Below are 18,032 nucleotides of genomic sequence, written 5' to 3'. Positions count from 1 at the left end.
ATTTGGATTCAAATAAAGAAATACATGACTTAGAAGAAGGCAACGACTTGAACTCAGTTTCCGCATCTCTAATATTAATACAATTGCACTTTTCTCATCAGAGGACAAATCATTACATCGAAACACAGGGAAATTCCCCATGACAGCCTATGAGTCAGGCCTTGGCCCCTAAAGCCAAAATCTTTTTTTTTTTTTTTGAGATGGAGTCTCACTTTCTTGCCCAGGATGGAGTGCAGTGGTGTGATCTCGGTTCACTGCAATGTCCGCCTCTGGGGTTCAAGTGATTCTCCTGCCTCAGCCTCCCGAGTAGCTGGGATTACAGGCGCCCACCCCCACGCCCAGCTAATTTTTTGTATTTTTAGTAGAGATGGGGTTTCACCACATTGGCCAGGCTGGTCTTGAACCCCTGACCTCAGGTAATCTGCCCGACTCAGCCTCCCAAAGTGCTAGGATTACAGGCATGAGCCATTGCACCTGGCCAAGCCAAAATCTTAAAGGACTACTTGTATTTCTTCTCTCCCCACCCATACAAGGAATTATTATACACAGCAGTGTGCTGGGGCTGGTGTGTATTGGCTCACTAATGCTGGCTATTAAATTTTCAGGAATTTGGGCCAGGCGTGGTGGCTCACGCCTGTAATCCCAGCACTTTGGGAGCCATGGTGGGCGGATCTCGTGAGGTCAGGAGTTCGAGACTAGCCTGGCCAACATGGTAAAGCCCCAATCTCTACTAAAAATACAAAAATTAGCTGGGCATGGTGGCGGGCACCTGTAATCCCAGTTACTCAGGAGGCTGAGGCAGGAGAATCACTTGAACCTGGGAGGCAGAGGTTGCAGTGAGCCAAGATGGTGCCATTTTACTCCAGCCTGGGCGACAAGAGCACAACTCCATTTCAAAAACAATAAAATAAATAAATAACCATAAAAATTTTCAGGAATTTCGTGAAGCAGTAGGGAAACTCTTGGTAGCTTGAAATTGGCTGTGGTGGGAGCATTTACACCATTAAACTGGCAGGCGCCACACAGTCAGAGTTTTCATTGTCTTGGAGAACTAGGTTATCAGCACACTGGCCCGACGCCAACAGTAAGCACTCCTCCAGGAGGGACCCCGTGTCCTGAATAGCTAGTTGGTAAACAATATTCAGTGGCACGTGAACTGCCACATCCTAGGGCACCGTGACCTCAGAAAAACGCCAGGCGCATGCTTTTGTCTCATGGCAGAGGCAAACAGTTTTTACATGCTTTGTTTAGAGAAAGAAACAAGTCAGTGATGGCCCTGGACTGTGATTTGTAGACATCTGACTTAACAGTCCTGCTCTCTGTTCCCATTCCAGTATACACACACACACACACACACACACACACACACACACTGGCCTGCATAGGTCAAGCTAAATAGGAACTGAATGGCTTAGGAGGCACTAAAAGAAAGAGAGATAGAGCTTGTTGGGCAAACATCATAATCATAATCAAAGTACTTTCTTTTCTTTTTTTGAGACGGAGTCTCCCTCTGTCGCCCAGGCTGGAGTCCAGTGGCATGATTTCGGCTCACTGCAGCCTCCACCTCCCAGGTTCAAGCAGTTCTCCTGCCTCGGTCTCCCAAGTAGCTGGGATTACAGGCGCCTGCCATCACGCCTGGCTAATTTTTGTATGTTTAGTAGAGATGGGGTTTCGCCATGTTGGCCGGGCTGGTCTCAAACTCCCAACCTCAGGTGATCCACCCGCCTCAGCCTCCCAAAGTGCTGGAATTACAGGCACGAGCCACTGCGCACGGCCTCAAAGTACTTTTAATGGACAGTTTTTCTAGGAAAGGCAATGAGTGCTGTGTTTGTTTTGTTTGCTTGTTTTCCCATTTTTTAATGGCAAAAGGTCTTCATAATCTAAACATGTGACCTCTAACCTTTTGTGGAGGCAGCAGAGGGAATACAAACAAGGGCTGAACTCAGTCAGAGATTCTTAGATAAGACACTCCCTCTTGCGAAGTTGTGAATCTCATTTTTCTTCTCTATAAAAGGAGAATCAAAACAATTCCATTGCTAGTCTGACATCGTGGTTGTGAAAATCAATGTTAACTTGTTCTCCACTTACTCAGCATACTTTCTGACTACCGCTGTGTGCTGTGAGGGGCTGAGGATCCAGATGTGGCTGAGGAAGGTCCTGGCTCATGAGGAGGTGGAAGTCTGGGTGCTTAAACAGATAATCCAGAGTTTTGATGCGAGATGAACTCACTCTGGTGAATCACTCTGGCTTCATTTGGTTATAGTGGTCAAGAGTTTGGCTCTGGAGCAAAGTGTCTGGGTTTGAATCCTGGCTGTGCTTTTGGGTGAGTTATTGAACACCTCTTTTTTCATTCTGTAAAATGGGATTTTTAAGCTTTCCTCAATTTGTAAGCAGAAATAATCTTCCTCAATTTGTAAGCAGAAATAAGCTTTCCTCAATCTGTAAGCAGAAATAATAGTACCTCCTTCCTAGAATTGTTATAAAGGTTAATGAGATCATATATGTAAAGTTTCTTCATCTATGAAAATGAACAGAATAGTAACTACTACTTTAAGTGTTGGCATCGTTGTGATGATTAAATGAGATAACATATGAAAGTATTCAGAACCTTAGGAAAAAAACATGAATAAGGTAGACTCATGGAAAACAAAAACACTAAATAGGTGCTTATTCAAGGTTGTAAATGCAGTGAGACAAATATGCACTAAAGAGGGATTCTTTTTGTTTTGTTTTTTGAGATGGAGTCTTGCCAGGCTGGATTGCGGTGGCGTGATCTCGGCTCACTGCAAACCTCCACCTCCGGGTTCAAGCGATTCTCCCACCTCAGCCTCTTGAGTAGCTGGGATTATAGGTGCCTGACACCACACCTGGCTAATTTTTGTATTTTTGGTAGAGACGGGGTTTCATTATGTTGGCCAGGCTGGTCTCGAACTCCTGACCTCAAGTGATCCACCTGCCTTGGCCTCCCAAAGTGTTGGGATTACAGGGGTGAGCCGTGCGCTCAGCTAAAGAGGGATTCTTAGCCTGGGAGTCAGGGAAGGCATTTAGAGATGATATCTGAGATCGTAAATTCATTCATTCAGTCATCCATCAGGTGCAAACATTTGAGTGTCTATCACATGCCAGTCTTCATCTAGTGCTGGGTCTACAGTGATAAGCCAAACTGACTTATTCTTTACCAGTAGCAGCACAAAGAGATGGTTTGGGTGGGGATGGGGGATTTTTTTTTTTTTTTAAGAGCTGAGATCTCACTATGTTGCCCAGGCTGGAGTGCAGTGGCACAATCATAGCTCACCGTAAACTCAAACTCCTGCGCTTAGGCAATCCTAGAAATCCTCCCACCTCAGCCTCCCAAGTAGCTGGGACTACAGGCACCTGCCACTGTGCCCGGGTGAGAAGGATATTTTATGTGCCTGTTTCCCATAATCCCAAAAGTCCTTCTCACATTTACAAAAATAAACAACCATTATTTTTTCAATCTTACGTAAGTGTCATACAACCACAGCCTTGAGATAAATACAATAACAACACAATAAAAATACTATACATAAAAATATGTTTGCATAGCATTTACATAGTATTATAAGTAATCTAGAGATGATTTAAAGTATAGATGATGGGTTGTGGTGGCTCATGCCTGTAATCCCAGCACTTTTGGAGGCTGAAGCAGGTGGATCACCTGAGGTCAGGAGTTCGAGACCAGCCTGGCCAACATGGTGAAACCCTGTCTCTACTAAAAATACAAAACATTAGCCGGGCCTGGTGGCGGATGCCTGTAATCCCAGCTACTTGGGAGGCTGAGGCAGGAGAATTGCTTGAACCCAGGAGGCGGAGGTTGCACTAAGCCAAGATCATGCCATTGTACTCCTGGGTGACCCAAGGAGACTCTGTCTCAAAAAAAAAAAAAAAAAAAGTACACGGGAGGATGTATATAGGTTATATGCAAATACTATACCCTTTTATCCAAGAAACTTGAGTATTTTTGGATTTTGGTATCCACAGAGGTTCTGAAACCAATTCCCTGTAGATATCGAGGGACAACTGTATATGCATTTAAGCCCAAAGTTGAACTTATAAGTTAGTCAGGCAAGAAAAAAAGGGAAGGGAAAGAATAGATTGTACAAAGACCGTGAGGCAGGAAAGAGGTTGGTGCGTTTGAGGAATTGAAAGAAGGCCTAGTGTAGCTGGAGTAACTTAGGGAAGGGGTCTGCGGTGAGAAGACGGGGACAGCAGAGGAGTGCCAGTGGAGGGGGAAGTGGTGGGCAGGTTACATCCTGCGCTGGACTTTGGACCCAAGAAGTTCATCTAGTATTCCAGGTGAGGTGGGAAGCAAGTGAAAGCTTTTATCAGCAGCTCTGCTTGAAGTCACATAAACTAATACTCTGGCTGCTGTGCGATAATGCACTGGAGGTGGGCAAGGGCAAAAGCAGAGGAACCCACTGGGAGCAAATGCACTAGTGCCAGGTGAGAGATGGAGGGGGCATGCCAGGTGAGAGATGAGGGGACATGTCAGGTGAGAGATGGAGGGGGACATGCCGGGTGAGAGATGGAGGAGGCATGCCAGGTGAGAGATGGAGGGGACATGCCAGGTGAGAGATGGAGGGGACATGCCAGGTGAGAGATGGAGGAGGCATGCCAGGTGAGAGATGGAGGGGACATGCCAGGTGAGAGATGGAGGGGACATGCCAGGTGAGAGATGGAGGGGGCATGCCAGGTGAGAGATGGAGGGGACATGCCAGGTGAGAGATGAGGGGACATGCCAGGTGAGAGATGAGGGGGCATGCCAGGTGAGAGATGGAGGGGACATGCCAGGTGAGAGATGAGGGGTCATGCCAGGTGAGAGATGAGGGGACATGCCAGGTGAGAGATGGAGGAGGCATGCCAGGTGAGAGATGGAGGGGACATGCCAGGTGAGAGATGGAGGGGGCATGCCAGGTGAGAGATGGAGGGGGCATGCCAGGTGAGAGATGGAGGCAACATGCCAGGTGAGAGATGAGGGGGCATGCCAGGTGAGAGATGGAGGGGACATGCCAGGTGAGAGATGGAGGGGGCATGCCAGGTGAGAGATGAGGGGGCATGCCAGGTGAGAGGTGGAGGGGACATGCCAGGTAGGAGGAGATGGAGGAGGCATGCCAGGTGAGAGATGAGGGGGCATGCCAGGTGAGAGATGGAGGGGACATGCCAGGTGAGAGATGAGGGGGCATGCCAGGTGAGAGATGAGGGGGCATGCCAGGTGAGAGATGAGGGGGCATGCCAGGTGAGAGATGAGGGGGCATGCCAGGTGAGAGATGAGGGGACATGCCAGGTGAGAGATGAGGGGGCATGCCAGGTGAGAGATGAGGGGGCATGCCAGGTGAGAGATGAGGGGGCATGCCAGGTGAGAGATGAGGGGGCATGCCAGGTGAGAGATGAGGGGGCATGCCAGGTGAGAGATGAGGGGGCATGCCAGGTGAGAGATGAGGGGGCATGCATTATTCTAGTGGCAGTGAAGATGGAGCGATGGGGAAGGATTTGAAATGGACTTCGTGTTGGATTGGATGGGGTGGTGAAGGAGAGGGAGGTGTAAAGAATGACTCCCAGGTTTTGGGCTTCAGCAGTTGTTTGGGTGACAGCGTCTTTGCTAAGGTCAGGAGACCCAGGAGAGAGGAGCTGGTTTGGGGAAGAAAGGCAAGAGTTAAGTTTGGGATAAGTGAACTTATCTGGCACCAGTGAAACCCCATGTGAAAATGATAGGGAGGAATGGCCAAGGGACTCTGAGGAGTGGCCTGGGCTGCAGGCATATGGTTGACATTTTTTTTGAGACAGAGTCTTGCTCTGTCATCCAGGCTGGAGTACAATGGTGCCATCTCAGCTCACTGCAGCCTCTGCCTCCTGGGTTCAAGTGATTCTCCTGCCTCAGCCTCCCAAGTAGCTGGGATTACAGGCGCACACCACCACGTCTGGCTAATTTTTGTATGTTTAGTGGAGATGGGGTTTCACCATGTTGGCCAGGCTGGTCTCAAACTCCCGACCTCAGGTGATCCGCCCGCCTCGGCCTCCCAAATTGCTGGGATTAAAGGCATGAACCACCACGCCCAACCTCAGTTGACAGTTATTAATGTACATGCAGATGACAGCTATAGCCATAGTAGATGAGGCCACCAGGGGAGAGCATGTGGATCAGTCCTCTTATCTTTTTTGGGGGACCCAGACACCTTTGAGAAGCTGCTAAAAGCTCCACTTCTTCCTTTAAAAGTATTTGCATCCAAGTTTAAGGAGCTTATAGATCCTTCTGAAGCCCGTCCACAACTGTTGTAAGGTCAAGAGATGTCAAATTAAAAACAAACAAACAAACAAAAACACAACAAACCTTGTGTAGACACAGGAATGGATCCTGGGTTGAGCCTTGGGGAACAGCAACATTTAGAGAAGGACAGAGGAAGCACCTGCGGAGGCTGAGACGGAGTAGACAAAGAGAAACAGGGAGGAGGAATTCCAAAATAGAGTATGTTATCAAAACTAACAGCAAAGTGTCTCAAGGATAGGAGATGCATGCTGCTGAGAGAACTAGAAAGATAAGGCCTGCAAAGTGTCCTCCGGATTTGGCAACAGTAATATTTTGGGGAGGCCTAGCCCCTGGAGTTGGCCTAACAGTGGTCCTTTTTGTGGAGAGCTAGCTCTGTTAGGAGGAGGCTTTGCCCCTCTGGAGTGGGAAAACAGATCCTGGGGCCGACGTAGGATGATGCGCAGATTTGCGGGTGGGAAGATGAGGATTTTTGCTCTTGATGGTGTATGTTTTCTTAGTGAAATAGGAGGTAAGGGGACAGTGAGAGGGAAGGGCACGCAAAGATGGGGGTTTTGAGGATGGAGAAGATGCAAAATAGCCTTTGTGAGAAGTGACGTCAGACCTTACTAGTATGACTGTTACCTCCATGCAGCTGCAATCAGGGTTGGTGCTTACAGTGAGTAGGATCAGAGGAGGGAAGCAGTGGGCTTGGACCCACAATCATCATGACTTGAGAACCAGTAAGCCTTCCAGAACTTCTCCAGACTGTTCCACTCCCTTTCTCTCGCCTATCTTGGGTTTCTCCTTTTTTCTTGCACCTTCTTTTCCCTCAACCCATAAACATGCTCAAGCCTTTCCTGGTGACTCAGCACTTCCTCTAAAGCCAGTGTCCAAATTCCTTTTTTCACCATTCTCAAAACATCTGTAACAGAAAAGTTTTTGGAATATCCAACTGCTTTTCTCTTTTTCCTATAGCTTTCCCTTGCCTGGCTGCATGTTGCCTTACTTTGGCTGCACCTCGAATTCTGGGGCTCTTTGTGATCTTTTAAAAGCCCGAACGCGTTGACAGGTTCATGCTGGGTAGCTTGGAGGTATACACTGCAGCCAGAAGCCTAGGGAAACTCTTAGGATTTTAAATGGAGTGCATTGTAGTTCACTCTGAAGGCTGAACTTGTCTAACAATTCAGGCTGGAAAGGATGGATGCCAGTGGGAACCACCGTAGGAATTTTTTTTTTTAGATGGAGTTTTGCTCTTCTTAGCCAGAGTGGAGTGCAATGGCGCAATCTCAGCCCACTGCAACCTCCATCTCCCAGGTTCAAGCGATTCTCCTGCCTCAGCCTCCCAAGTAGCTGGGATTACAGGCATGTGCCACCATGTCCAGCTAATTTTGTATTTTTAGTAGAGATGAGGTTTCACCATGTTGGTCAGGCTGGTCTTGAACTCCTGACCTCGTGTGATCCACCAGCCTCGGCCTCCCAAAGTGCTGGGATTACAGGCATGAGCCACTGCGCCCAGCCCACCATAGGAATTTGAGGCTTATTAAGGAGGTGAAATAGATAGGACTTGGTGATTGGGTAAGGCAGAGGGCTGAATTAAGAATGACTCACTCATTCCCAACTTTCTAATTCTGATGACTGTGGAGATGGTGGTGCCAACAGCTGAGGGAGGGGCAGCTATGAAAGCAGAGAATGAGTTCAGTTTTGGAAATGTCCAGTTTGGGGTGTCTGTGATATCTAGCTAGAGCTGCCTGGCAGGCAGTTGGATATTTGGTTCTAAATTTTGTGGAAGGGGTCTGGGTTGGAAATTGCTAATTTGGGAGCTGCATCCATGAGGATGCAGGCAATCCCAGAAGAATGAGTGAAGTGAGCAAAGTTGTTGGCTTAGAGTGGAATCCTGAATTTAAGGTGCAGATTCACAAGTAGATGTTACCAAGGAGGCAGAGGCTTTACTTACCTTCATGTGATAATCGAGAGGGTTCACTCTTCTGAAACCAAGGTAGTAGAGAGATTCCAGAAGGGGAGAGTCATCCCAAGGTGTCAAATGTAGCAGAAAAAACCAGAGAGATAAGGCCTGAGGAATGCCTGCAAGGTTTGGCAAAATGAAAGTCATGAGTTAGTCTTGCCTGAGCAAGGTGAAGGGTTAGAGTTGGGGAGGAGAAGCCAGAATGCCAAGTGTTGAGAAATGAGGAAGCAGAGGCAGCCAGGGAAGACCATTGTCTGAGGTCCGCATGAAACACTTGGAAGCCAGTTGGAGGAGGCACTTCAGGAGGAGGTTGGCTTGATAATTTTGTTTTTAGGACTTGGAGAGGCCAGCCTGTTTAAAGGCTGAGAGGAAGCAGCAAGGCAAGGAAGCCTGGGAGGTGGGGGAGGAGGATTTCAGGGCCAGACCCCACCCAGACTGCTTTCTTGTGGTTTGCCCAACACTACCACACCCCTTATCTCTTTTAATCATTTCAACACCACGAGGTTTGAAACAAACGGTGAGGTATGAAACAAAACGGTGAGGCCAGGAATTGGGAAGAGAAAGCTGTGGCTCCATCTCGGTCCAGCGTGCTGTCCACGCCAAGAGGCGGGCAGAAATGCCAGCCTCACACAATCTAGGGGACCGGGGTGGCTGTGGCGCGCTCCTGCCCGCAGGAGGTGTTATCAGTGTCGCGGACTCGGGCGGTGTGCTGCCCCTGGTGAGATGTCATCACGTGCGTGGACCAGGGGTGGCGGCCCTGGTAAGTGTCCAGGGACTAAGGGCTCCCTGCTCTCCAGGTGTGGTGGACGGGGTCCGCGTGCATGCTGTCCTCTTCTCTAAGACGCTAAGGCGGCTGAGTTCTGTAAATAGCGGCAAGAAGAACAGTCACGGAGCGGGCCGGGCACAAAGGGCGCAGGCCAGGTGGCCCCAGGCGGAAAGATGGCCGCAGCCAGAGGCTGCAGGTGGCCGGGCGCGCTCCCTGCGCGCGTCGCGGAGAGGACGCAGCGAAAATCAAACCCGCGATTTGGAAATCCGGCTGCGGCCCTACCCCGAGATAAGTCTTCTGCGGAGGGAAGTATTTAATTTGCATCCAGGACGGTCGGAAGAGGCGCCTTCCCGTCGGAGGCGAGGCGCGGCGCGTGGGAGCTTTCTCGTGTGCGCTCCTCCCTGTCCTCCGCCTGCGGCCGGGGCGCAGAGTCCGTGGTCATATGAGAATGACAGTTTTTTGTCTGTTTGTTTTGGCGGGGGCGAGGGTGGCTAAAGGAATGAAAGAGCCTTGCATTAGGAGCTGGGCTCTGGTTTCCTCTCCACCATTCTAGCACAAGCTTCCTCCATGACCATGACTCTGGGCAACGTCTGTCTAGTCACTGAGCCTCAGTTTCCCTGTTCATAAAATGGGAGATTGGACTATGATGTTGCCATAGCCCAAAGGGGATGAAGTGGGATTCGCCTTCCCATTTCATCCCACCAGAAAAGCCGCTCTCCATTAGCCACCCCGGCCTGACACCCAGCGTTTTTGGACGGCCTCGCCTCCCCTTACCTGCCTCTTTCTTTCTTTTGCCCGTTCGAGGGTGGCAAAGGCGATGGGTGGGCGGGGCCTATAAATCGCCCCGCCCCGCCCCTTCCCCGCCTCCTGACGTCGCCCGCGCCCCTCCGCCCTCCGCGCGGGGATGAAGCCGCCACGTGACCTCACATCCGGCGCGGGAGTCCTGAGCCCGCGCGCGCTCCCCCGCCTGCCTGCCGGCGCTCCCCGCAGCGTGATCGGGCGCCGCCGCGGAGGGGAGGGGGGTTCTCTACGTCGCTGGCGGCGGGGGGGCCGTTTCGGAGTGCAGACCGCCCCCCTCCCCTGCCCACCTCCCGCCGCCCTCCCTTGTTCTCGCCCTGCCGGCTGCACGCCGCCGCCGCGGGCGCGGAGGAGGAGGAGAGCGCGGACGTCCCAGGGCCGGCCCGGCCCCGCCGCGGCGCCTCCTTCCCTCACCCTGAGCCGCAGCGCGCGGCGCCGGCCGAGGGCGATGGGGCTGGGCTGAGGCGAGGCGGCGGCGGCGACAGCGGCGGCCGGGTCCCCCGCGGCCCCTGGGGCTGGTCCGGCCGCGAGGGAGGCCGCGGAGGAGGCGGCGCGGCGGCGGCCGGTGAGCGGCCCCGGTGAGCGGGACGAGGGGCGGGTGGGCGGCGGCGCCGGGGGAGGTCGAGGAGGCGAATGGTGTTGTCGGGGCGGCGGGTACCGGGCGAGGTCGCGGCCCGCCTTCTCGGGCCGGAGTTGGGCATCGCGGGGACGGGGAGCGTCGGGGACAGGTGAGGCCAGGGCAGGAGCCCACGCGGTGGGTGCGAAGGCCTGGGGGGGACGCGCCGCCTGCCGGGGGCGAGCGTGGGAGCCCGGCGCTTGGTGGTCGGTAGTGAGACCTTTCGGAAAGTCCTGTGGGAGGTGGAGGTCCTGTGGGCAGAGGCGGTGGGGGTGCTGGCAGGGCCCTCCCTAGCTCGTCCTCAGCCGAGGAGTATGGAGCTGCTTGCCATCTCCGCATTTCACAGATAAAAGGAGTGAGTCCCGTGGAGGAAAAGTGACTTCTGACTTGCCGGAGGCCTCCCACTCGGACTCTGTGGCAGTGAGGACTAGAAAAACCCAGGGCCCTTTCCCCCAGCAGTGCTCTCGTGGCCACTCTCGCTATGGCCTTTCTGTCTCTCCATTCCTGTCACAGAGTCAGGTTCTGGTGGAAGTATGACCTCTGGCTTTTTTGGGGAGGTGAGGGGTAGGGATGAAGGGGGAGGGAGTCGGGTTGGGATTGGCAGGAACTCAGCTGGGGGCTTCCCGGTGTGGAAAAAGCTTTGTGACAGGTGTTTATTGTTTCCTCTTCCCGTAGATCTGACAGACATCCCTGAATCTTGGTGTTTGGACATAGGAGGTATGAATCACTCACATAATTAGCCGCTTTTAATCATCAGTGTCTTAGAGCTATATTTAGTGGTTATATTAGTGCAAAATGAATGGGTATGGAGTCGTACACCTAGAAACAGACTTGTGTTCCTATATACGATTCTAACTAAATGAGTAGAACATACCTGGGTGTGTCATGGCTACTTTAGATCTATGAGGCAGGAAGTTAGAATTTAAAGAATCTAAGAAATGCAGGAACTTGAAAGATTATTGCAAAATAAAGCCTTTAAAAAGTTTCGTTGTTGAAATGAGAGTGTTTCGATTTGATTCCTTTGAAGGGTGATACATAATGAACAGTGCTCTATCTTTGATTAGAACTCAGCCTCTTTACCAAGGCACATGTATTAATTTTGTTTCACTGGAATATATGTTGCATTATTTTCTCTAGAGGTTTGTTGCTTTGCTTAATAGACTACAGTTGCCAAAAATCAATGCGTGTGGGCATCTCATCCTGGTTTGCAACCCCTTTAAGGCAAATCAGTGCTTGGAAGTTGTTCGAAGTAGTAAACCTATTATTAATGATTGTTGTAGAACATAACTTTTGCTAGTATCTTTGATTTGCATTATCCTACCATTAGATCAGGCAGAGAGTGAAATAGTTAAGTGAGATTTTGAGCCATGTTAGAACAACAATGCCTGGCTTTGGTCAGGGGATTGGGTAGGAAAAGTGACACTATTTGGTTGCTTTAAATTTTTTTTTTTTTTTTGAGACGGCATCTTGCTCTGTTGCCCAGGCTGGAGTGCAGTGGTGTGAACTCGGCTCACTGTAACTTCTGCCTCCTGGGTTTCAGCGATTCTCCTGCCACAGCCTCCTAAGTAGCTGGGATTTCAGGTATGTGCCGCCATGCCCAGCTAATTTTTTGTATTTTTAGTAGAGACAGGGTTTCACCATGTTGGCCAGGCTGGTCTCGAATTACTGACTTCAGGTGATCTTCCTGCCTAGGCCTCCCAAAGTGCTGGTATTACAGGCGCGAGCCACCGAGCTTGGCGGTTGATACTTACGTAGTTAGTTTAGGTCACCAAATATACAACACACAGAATCTGCTTTGGATAAACCACATTATCAAGCTCATTTTGAAATCCTATTTCTGTCTTCAAGATTTTCGAAATTATAAACCACTTTGTTGTCATTCACAAGTATAAAGTTCTTATTTCCACCATCACTCAGACTGAGAAAAAAGAATAAAGACAAAGTTCCATAGGGCGTCCCCATCACTGCTTATTCTCACTGAGTTTGACCATTGAGTAGGTTGTATATCTATAGTAATATGATCTAGTGCCTATCTCCTAAGATTACTATTTATCTTAGGAATAAAGCATATTCATATTCTAAAACCTCATATTCACAGTAGTTATAAAACCACCACGTTATACAAGCATAGTTTGATTCAATATATGGAATGGAAGAATGAAAGAAACCATTATGTGCCAGGAAAAGTGCTCCTTTCTTTACATATGGTCTCAACTAATCCTCAGCACTTTCAGGTAACAATATTCTTCTTTGTTAAAAAAAAAATTAAAGAAGTTAAGCAGCTTACAGTATAAGCGACTTTGAAGACAGACAGAAACCTAACTCTGTGTTAATGTGCTTAACACAGAGGTTTCTGTCTCTGGGTTTATAAGGTTAGTTGTATGTGATTAGGCAACATAACATCTCTGAACCTCAGATTCTGGTGATAAATCAGATATGTCATCTTAATAGGTGTCACACACTAGATCACTTTCTTTTAGCACACAACTGTGAACTGTTTTAACTGTTTTCTTTGATAGGTGATAAGCTGCCAACTCCTATTCCATTTATCATCCATTCAAATATAGCTCAGTTTAACTCTTAGATATGTTGTACTTATCCTTTTCTCCCTTCTCTCTCCCTCCTTAGAATCATATTTCTTATTTTTTAAAGTTTTAAAAACATTTTTTAATACTGCTTCTTGCAGAACAGGGCTGCTCGATAGGCAGTGTGCCTAGAGTAGCCAGAAGAAATTAGAAATTAAATTTCTTGGTGTTACCTCTGAATGTATTCTGAATATGCCATATCTCATCTGGATCCAAGAGGTAGCTGATGGGATTTAGCCTTGGTTTTGGAACATAGTTTTTGTGAAAATGAAGCTAATTGGCCTATGGAGAGAGTAAATCTGTAGTCGTCAAAACCATGTTGAGTTTTTTTTGAGATAGGGTCTTGCTCTGTCTCCCAGGCTGGAGTGCAGTGGTTCTGTCATGGCTCACTGCAGCCTTGACCTTCTGGGCTCAAGCAATCCTCCTACCTCAGCTTCCAGAGTAGCTGGGACCACAGGTGTGCACCATCACACCCAGCTGATTTTTTTTTTTTTTTTTTTTTTTTTTTGTGTAGAGGTGGGTTTTCACCGTGTTGCCCAGGCTGGTCTCAAACTCCTGAACTCAAGCAGTCCGCCTGCCTTGGCCTTCCAAAGTGTTAGGGTTACAGGCATTTATCACTGCACCCTGTCCTTTTTTCTTTTTTTTTTCCCCCCAGAGAAAGAGTCTCGCTCTGTCACTTAGGCTAGAGTGTAGTGGCACGATCATGGCTCACCGCAGCCTTGAGTTCCTGGGCTCAGGCGACCTTCCTGCCTCAGCAACAAGGGTAGTTGGGACAACGGGTGTGTGCCATCATGTCTGGCTAATTTAAAAAAAAAATTTTTTTTTTTTTGAGACGGAGTCTTGTACTATCATCCAGGCTGGAGTGCAGAGGCGCGATCTCCACTCACTGCAACTTCCGCCTCCTGGGTTCAAGCGATTCTCCTGCCTCAGCTTTCCGAGTAGCTGGGATTACAGGTGCCCACCACCATGCCTGGCTAATTTTTTGTATATTTAGTAGAGACTGGGTTTCACCATGTTGACCAGTCTGATCTTGAACTCCTGACCTTGTGATCTGCCCGCCTCGGCCTTCCAGACTGCTGGGATTACAGGCGTGAGCCACCACGCCCGGCCTTTAAAATTTTTTTTTAGAGATGAGTATCTCGCTTTGTTGCCCAGGCTTGTCTCAGAACTCCTGGCCTCAAGTGATCCTCCTGCCTCAGCCTCCCAAAGTGTAGGAATTACAGACATGAGCCACCTTGCCCAGCCAAAACCATGTTCTAATTAACCACTTAAGTTCAAATAGCATGCAAGAAGCAAGGAAATTGTTAAGTTCTCGTTTGAGTTTTGTTGAACATCGTATTTGGAGAGTAGAGGAGTAAGAGAGGCTCAGATTTCTGGCACATAATTTTAATTAAGATTTAGGTTTAAAAAAATGAAAAAGTTCTGGGCTCAAATTAATCTGGAGAAAAGTAGATATTTGTAAGGTAGAAGAAGGTCCTACAGTTACTCAGTTATCACTAGATAACTAGTGATTATAAAAGGAGTTAAAACCATTTGTGTTAGTAGGTTATGCACAGTGACTCATGCCTGAAATCCCAGTGCCTTGGGAGGCCAAGGCAGGAGGATGGCTTGAGTCCAGGAGCTTGAGACCAGCCTGAGTGACAAAGCAAGACTTTGTCTTAAAACAACCAAAAATAATTTGTATTAATAAGGTTAAAAATAGAGGTAAAATGAGATGACATGAGTAAATGGTAATTGGAAAAAATGATCACTGTTACGATAGTTTAAAAAATGACTTTATGGTTATCAGTAAGAAGGGAGAAAAACGAAATAAAGGAGAGAACTGTCCAAATAAATGTCTGACACTGAGGAAGGTTGTTTGAGGATGGTGATTGCTGAAAAGTTTCCATGAAACGATTCTCTAGAGGGCACTATGCCAATACCATGTCTGTTAACATCTCAGGCCCACAGGGCCGTATTGGAGCCTTTGCTAGAGTCTGAGATGGTAAAACATTAACTCGACTAGTAAACGTCAAGACCACAAAATTAATCTGTTAATCAGAATTTTGTCTTTTTTTGTTGATTCTTACACTTACTCCCTGTGGATCTTGGTTTTAAATGGTCAATTGACACTCTGAGACTAGTTAGATAAGAAATTAAATTTCCAGAAAAAGTCACTTAAGTATGTAAAGTAGAATTTCCTAATTATGTGGTCTAGAAATTGCTGATGTCTGCAGAATCTTTCTCAAGTTTGAAGTAAAAATACTTGTAACTGATGTTGGGTGGTAAGGTGAAAGATGATTCTAGCTCAGTGAGTTTTTCTTATTTTTTTCACAAAGGAGTTGCACATTGAAATAAAGAGGTGTGAGACTGGAAAATAATGCGGAGAGATCATGGATTATTTAGATTAGTTCCTTTTTAGAGAAGAGGAAAGTGAAGTAAGTGACAGCATAAAGGATCCTTTATGTTCTAACCCCAGATCCTTTCTCTAGCTTGGGTATTCCTTTCACCCTTGCTTTAATTTGGTACTCTGTAGTAATGGCGCATCTCAAAACTTTTGCATTTTTTTTTTCCAGTGAGAGCCAACTTTTAAGGGTTGCCTTTGCTTGCTTGACAGACTTCTTGAAACAAACTATTTTTAGTTTGTTTAAAATGAGTCATGGAATTGCTCCCACATATGTGTCTAAGGGTGGTTTCTTCATAGCATCCCTGTTGCTCTGTTTTTTTTTTTTCCATTTGTGAAATAGGATGAAATATATTTTAGTTATTTATTTTGATATAAAAGACAAGTGTTTTGGGTCCTGATTTTTTTCTGATTGATCTAAAGAGCTGAATAAAGTGCAATCACTGCTCATGGGGCCTTTGGGCCTAAATTCTCAGATAAAAATCCTGTGTAGTTAAAATTACCCTTGGAAAAAGTCTTTTAAAAAGGCACCAGTTTGAAAACTGGTTGGAAACTGACATTCTGTCTTTCAATTCCAGTGTCCAGTTTTTCCTGTAGTTTTAGAGAGGTCCCTTTTTTGGTGAGCTGGAATCCTCATCAGCTGTGTGAGACCGTTTTGACAGGTGACTGGGTCTTAGATTGACTGAGCATAGCAGATTTATAGTCTTCATTTCATGCTCACTCTGGGACAGGGATGTAAAGGAAGGCATACTATCATCATTATTCAAATTATTTTTCTCTGTTGCTTCCCCCCAGAGTGTAAGTAGTTGAATTGGTTTCAATTAAGTGCATATATGATGCGACTCCACAGTGTGAATAATGGAGAAATAACTTAGGTATTTATGAACATCTGCTATCTCCCTAAGGTTATGCCACAAAAAGATCTAGGATAATTAAAAGGCTAGGTAATAAAGTTGAGAATATTAGGAGATTATTGGTACTTTCTATCATTCTGAGGGGATACTCAACTACTTTGAGTGTTTTTGTTTTGTTTTTTTAAAGAATAAATTTATTCCTTACTGCTAGCAAGATCTGCATTGTTTTAAAAGAGCGATGTAAATTATTAATGGAGTCCATGAAATTTAAAGTATCTGAACTTAAATATTACTCTGGGGATAGCACAGTAAGAAAACATGAGTATGTAAAAACATGATGGTGGCTAAAAACTTAACAGTCTTATGTCCTGGGAGAGGGCATGGTGTATTGGATAAAAATGTGGGCTTCAGAGCCATAGTGATTTTGAATTACAGCTCTGTCACATACCAGTCTTGTAGTCTGGGTGAAGTAAGTCACTGAACCTCTGAGAGCTTTTTTATTTGCCAGATAGAGGTGATAAAGGGTACCTTAGAGAATTGTAAGGATAAGAGTCTGAGTGAAGGGTAACTTATTATTTGTTAACTTAGTAACATTGAAGATATTCAAAACAAGTCAGATGTGTGTGTGGGGTGTGATTGATGATTGCTCTTTGTTTTTTTTGTTAACTGGAACAGCAGGCAATAATGTTATATTCAGGCTTTTTATGTCCAAAACAATGTATGATTTTGTATCTTTAGTCGCAACATCCTCAAAAGCTCAAGATGTTAACCTCATGTATCTCCGATATACATTTTATGTATATTTTAGTTTTTCTCTTTGTGTCTCTGGTGTGTTTGCAGTCTGTTTTCTCTCCCATCTTGTTACTGTTACCCAATGTCTCTGTCTCTGACCACCTTATAAAATTTAAAACTATCTGTAATTATATTTATTTTATAGGACTTTATATACATTATTTTCATTTAAAAATTCTGATTAGTCAAATATTTCTACTTTTTTTTAAAGAAGACTTTGAATTATATTTCAATTTTGTGACCTTTAGATTTCTTTAAACATGGAATCCTAGTCACTGGTTCCTTATAGACCAAAGATTTTTCTTTTTTTTAAATTTTATTTTATTTTACTTTATTTTTTTAGACCAAAGATTTTTCATTCATCTCTAGATCATGCCTTAGCTTCTTAAGTCACCAGTTTTCTAAGCTCATTTACAATTTTCATCTGTAGTTTCCTTGTTTCTCCTTTTTTTAATGTTTATGTTTCTAATTTTCCTAAGCACAAAAGATAGAAACCTATTTAATGCTAATTATAATAAGTAGATTAGTATACTAAGTAAAATGTAAAGTACAATAGGCAAATGACATAATTTTGTCTGTAGCACTTACTTGAAAGACTAGACTAACCTAGCACACGCTTAATTGAAATATTTAATGGGTCTTTTTGATATGAAAATGTACTTTTCATAATTGTCAGCACTGTCTTAGAGTTAGTTGAAGAATAATTTTAAGCTAACCCATGGTTTTCTGTTCAGTGTTTGATGAAGAGAATAGAATAAGCTCCTTAATTTAGTCAGATTCAGAAGCATCTTAAAGAGTACCCCCCGCCCCAATCCTTTCTCATCTCTGGTGCGGCCCATAGTGAATCACCATTCTTCATGTTCCCTTAATAGTTGTGGCAATGATAAGTTATTGTAGTGTATGAGAGTTGTGATTTTATAGGTAGCAAGGAAGGGGGCTTGGTTAGGGCCTCTTGGTTACGCCCTTAGGACTGTGTTGGTACTTCTAACTATTTAATAGTGTTTTAGTTC

At 46.3% G+C, this 18,032-nt stretch overlaps 1 protein-coding gene across 6 annotated transcripts in view; it reads left to right on the top strand.

Moving 5' to 3' along the window:
- Nucleotides 1-8,923: 8,923 nt before the first annotated feature.
- ATP13A3 (ATPase 13A3) overlaps nt 8,924-18,032 on the top strand; it is an 84,811-nt gene continuing 75,702 nt past the window's right edge. For 3 of the 6 annotated variants that reach the window (XM_055382692.2, XM_063704472.1, XM_055382689.2), the window contains exons 1-2: nt 10,232-10,370; nt 11,084-11,125. The gene's annotated coding sequence lies outside the window, so the exon portion shown is untranslated. Of the gene's footprint in view, nt 8,989-10,231; nt 10,371-10,499; nt 10,521-11,083; nt 11,126-18,032 lie in introns of those variants that run through there. The other 3 variants (XM_055382690.2, XM_055382691.2, XM_031009379.3) reach the window with 3 other exon arrangements.

This window comes from Gorilla gorilla, chromosome 2, assembly GCF_029281585.2.
Source record: "Gorilla gorilla gorilla isolate KB3781 chromosome 2, NHGRI_mGorGor1-v2.1_pri, whole genome shotgun sequence".
Classification (NCBI taxonomy): domain Eukaryota; kingdom Metazoa; phylum Chordata; class Mammalia; order Primates; family Hominidae; genus Gorilla; species Gorilla gorilla.
Note: the sequence above shows the minus strand (reverse complement) of the source record. Positions and strands in the feature narration are given on the sequence as shown.